This window comes from Gekko japonicus, unplaced genomic scaffold, assembly GCF_001447785.1.
Source record: "Gekko japonicus isolate JY-2015 unplaced genomic scaffold, Gekko_japonicus_V1.1 scaffold1254, whole genome shotgun sequence".
In the NCBI taxonomy this organism is placed as follows: domain Eukaryota; kingdom Metazoa; phylum Chordata; class Lepidosauria; order Squamata; family Gekkonidae; genus Gekko; species Gekko japonicus.
Genome location: NW_015167088.1, coordinates 195,111 through 200,025, shown reverse-complemented (window position 1 = coordinate 200,025; position 4,915 = coordinate 195,111).

Here is a 4,915-nt window from a genome sequence, read left to right as displayed (position 1 = left end):
TCAGCGCAAAAAGGGCCAGAGAGAGAGAGAGAGAGAGAGAGAGAGAGAGAGAGAGAGAGAGTATATGTATCAGACAAGCCACTGGGCATTTGTTTTAATCAATTATATTCATTCTAAAGCTTAACACTGAGACATCATTTATACATTGGTTAAGTATGTGGACTCTAATCTGGGAGAACCGGGTTTGATTCCCCACTCCTCCACTTGCAGCTGCTGGTGTGACCTGTTGTGTACTGGGTTCAATGTGTAGAAATGACAGACACTCGGTGATTATCAGCTCATATTTTACTGTACACAACACAACAACAATATTGGCTGGAGCGGCCAAATTTGATCAGCTCTATGAATACCAAGGCTTACCTGGGAAGTAAACCTTTGGTGACTTGCCTTTCAGTAGAAGCTGCGACTGCAAAGGTCCAAGATTTTACCAGAGGCCTCCCTGCATTTGTGGTTACTGGATGTTCCTTCTGCAGAGAGCATGGGCTGCTAGGCGGGCCTTGTATAACCATTTTTTATTTTAGAAAAGTAATAAGGATGAAAGAAATTAGAATACTACCAATATTTGAACACATGGCATATAGGCAACATTTGTTTTATTTTTAGATATTTGGAACCCGTTTATAGAAACGTTTGCGTAGATCTATCACACCTATTGTTATATTTTTGTCTCTACATATGTATACCTTTCTTTTTCTTTTTAAATTCTACTTAGTTACAGGATTTTGAGGTTTTTTCCCCCTTGGTCTTTTTCTGTTTGTTTTTGTTTTTTGAAAGAAACCAAAAAATATTTTGAAGAATTAGTTGTTTAAACTAAGAATTAACATACTGACTACGCAGAATTTGGAACACAGTATCACACTCTGAAGCACTATTGTTTCTCAGTTTTCTGCACTTTGGTATTCATAATTCTTTAAGCCACAAGCTGCCTTGTTGGCCTGTTGAATGCAAAAGCTGGGTAGATACAGGAAGAGTTCTTCATACAATTGAATGAAACAGACCTACCCAAATTACTCTCTAACTTTTCAATCCAATCCTCCATTAGTGTCTGGGAAGGAGCAGCAAAGTAGTATTCAGCTCCATCGCTCAGCCTGTAAGCCATGGAAAGAAGGAATAGATTCATAAAAACATTAACATGCACCCACAGCTATCCAAGAGAATAAAAAATGCCAAAGCACAGCAGCAGTAATATTAATACAGCATCACTGTTCTTCTACAAGCATGTAAATGTCTAATGAAAAATAACAGCTTTTATGCCACCACAAAATGAAAAATGTGCAGAAAACAAGCAAATATCGCAGGAGAAAGCATTCTACAGTGCTGGGACACCCCCTTAAAAGACCCTGCTACATTTCCAGTAAGTAAAATACACATTTCAAAGGCAGCTAACAAAAATCAATTAGAAGCCAACATACAAAGTAGACCACATCAAAAAGGTTGATAAAATAAAGCTATAAAAGAGACGCCATTAAAAACAACAACTCAAGGGAGCAGAAATCAGTTACGGTAATAATTATGTGCCATCAAATTGCAATCCACTTATGGCAACCCTTCATGGGGTTTTCAAGGCAAGAGATGAGCAGAGGTGGTTTGCCATTGCCTGCCTCTGCATAGCAACGCTTGCTCTGAGCCTGACACTGAGGGAGCACGCAATCCCATCCAACACAGCTGTACACCTATCTCTGGATCAGACAAGTTTCCAATAAACAGAACTTCCATGTTGGCCATGAAGTGATACATCTCAATGTCACAATCTGTCACACCACTACTGAAACTTTGTTTTGTATGTACACTGGCCAGAACAATCATAATACAGTTCTGGCAGCAATGAGGCAGCAATGAGGACTTTTAAAAACCAAGCCTCACCACCACCACCACCATCCTGGGACCTATGCAACAGCCTGAGCAAACTAAATAAAATGTATTTCTCCTACTTTGTTTGCTTTGTCATCAATTGATTTACCTTAGGCTGAAGGCATTTTCTTTCCTGGAATAATTGGACAGTTTCTCACATCTGGCTTCAGCAGTGCTGAACGACAAGAGTGGAGTTGTATTCTGGGGCCGGGGGGGAGATTATCAATAAAAACTGTTATTTGGATTTGAACTTTTATCCTCTACACCAGCAATTTTCAACCTGTGTTTCAAAGAACTGGGAAGGGTGTCCCTTGGAAATTCATTAGGGGGGTCCCAATAATAACACAAACAAATTTTCCTGAAAGGAAGCTTTTCTACCACTTTCAGATGTCCCCTGCAGCTGCAGGGTGTGGGTGTTGCAAATGATCTAGAATGCACTCTTGGTTCATGGGCCACACATCCATATTTTCAATAGCCCCCTGCCCTGATCCTCTGTAGCGCAAAGGATATATTGGCAGACAAATTGATACAGAAAGAGCTCTTTCAAAGTAGAAAGGCTGAAAAACAATGTTCTAGAATATATGCCGGTACTATTGTTTCCATAACTATTGTTAACAGAACAACCATTTTCCATGACAGCTAAAGCCTCACTGTACTGATCCCCAGTGTGAGACACTTGCCGGTAGATTTTCAGGCACCAGCTTTCTTCTTCCCCAAAACACTCTTCCTCAAGCAAACAGCCAACTCTGGCTATCCTCCACCTCACTGAAGCAGGAAGTACTTCAGAAGAATCCAGAAAACATCACCTTTTATTTATTTATTTACAGAATTTGTATCCCACCTAACCACCCTTATAAAGGCTACAAAGCTGGCTAACAATTTAAATATATGATAACACTACATTTTTAACCATTAAAATCAACAGCCCTCCCAAACAAGTATCATTAAAATAAAAAATAGAGTTAAAATATGTATAAAACATGAAAAATTGGTTAAGAAGGAGGGCTCATTGAGGGAATGCCAAATTAAACAAACAAAAAAAGTCTTCATCCACTAGCGGAAGACAGCAACACAGAAGAAGGGTCGCCATTTTGTAGTAGGTGGGAGGACAAGAGTCCTCCTGGACTCTACAAGACTGAGGACCTATGATCTACTGGACCTACCCATCTTAAAGAATGAATTTAATTTATAGCACTTCACTGTTTTTCTGAATCTAGGCATCATAGGCCACATTCATCTATTTAATTTCAAAATAACGAAAGAAAAAGATACATTTGCCTACAAACAGCACTACAGTTCAATATTTTCTTCCAAATAAAATTGGATTTTTCAGTGATTAAAAATTGTATTTAAGAAGAATTAAAGGATTAGAACATAAGTTACCTGGGATGCATCCTTTTCATCACTGTAGAAGTCAAGTTTTTGTCTTTCCAGTTTGACGTAAAAAGAATTCCAAGCCCTTGTCTTTGGCTACAAGATTAATAAAACAAAGTCAATAACCTGCAAAGCTTTCGGTTGGACAGCATAACAACTATCAACCCTCTTCCTAATATTTGGACTTATTTGCCACTGTGTAGCTAGCTTTGAAGGGCTGCGGTGGCTCAAGTGGTTAAGATGCTGAACTGCAGACCGGAAGGTCAGTAGTTCAGCAGTTCAAGACCCGAGTGCTGCATGATGGAGTGAGCTCCTGTCTCTGGTCCCAGTTCCTGCCAACCTAGCAGTTCGAAAGCAAGAAATTGCAAGTAGATAAATAGGTACCACTCTGGTGGGAAGGTAACAGCATTCCGTGCGCCTCGGGGTATAGTTATGCCGGCCACATGACCACAGAAATGTCTTCGGACAGCGTTGGCTCTTCGGCTTGGAAACGGAGATGAGCACCGCATCCCTAGAGTCAGATTCGACTGGTTTTCGAGCAAGGGAAACCTTTACCTTACCTTTACCTAGCTAGCTTTCGTTCTGACTGGTTTAATGTATCATAAAGTCTTCTGTTTTTCATTTAGTTTTCCTAAGCAAGGCTGTTGGCTATTAGGAGGAGCAGAATAAGCTTTGCAAGAGCTGAGCCACACAATTCAAGGAGAGCTCCCTGAAAGACCTCAACACCTCTGCAATTTAATCAACAGAACTGTAAGGCAATTAATGCAAGCCAAGACAAAGTTTGCAAATATATTAGACCTTAGGATGAGAAGAATAATTTTTCAACCTTTTCACAGCTGTAAAATATTCAATATGAAAAAAGTAAAACTGAACAAAACAAGATTGTTTTCAAATAGCCTTATGGATATATTACAAATGAATCATTTTTTAAAAAAAAGAACAAATGAGGATGAAGGCAGATAGGGCCCAGCAAGGAAAGAAAATGAGAATGAAAATAGGGGGAGAGAATTTACCCATTTCAGTATCTCAACTATCAACACAAAAATGGAAAGTAGGTCAGTCTAGCATGTTCCATTTTTGGTGATCCAATACGCTTATATCCTACTTTCCCTTTCTTGCTTTATCTTGGAGGCACTTTAAGTAAACAGTTACCTGTTTTCTTCCTGGAAGGATTTGGTCCCTCTTTTCTAGGCAGCCTTCCATGCTCTTGTGTATTGTAGAAACCTGTAATGCACAAAGCCCTAGTTTTCTTCCCACCATGTATACACCATGACTAAACAGTTAAAAAAGTCTTCTCTACCATTTCAGCGTTATAGAATAAGGAACTCTGCATTCCAAGGCCAAATAAAGACACTCTATCAAGATGAGTGGATGATAATGTTTCTAGAATGTTAATGTACCAAAATGATAGCAGAAGTAATACTGACCAGTATGTTTTACTCACTGATATCTATTCAACTGTGTGATAATCCACATGATGTGTCTTTGTTGGGCACCTGCTGTTCACACTAATTTTGCCTTTCTTTTCTAGGTCCTGGAGATAATTCCCATGTTATCTCATTTTTATCCCCCCAAAATACAAAATCCAATTAATTTTAAGGTTGTAACAGGGGTCGTTTCGTAGAAACAGAGTTAGGGGAACTCATTAGCATAACTCATAGGCATATGCCACACCCCCTGCCATCACAAG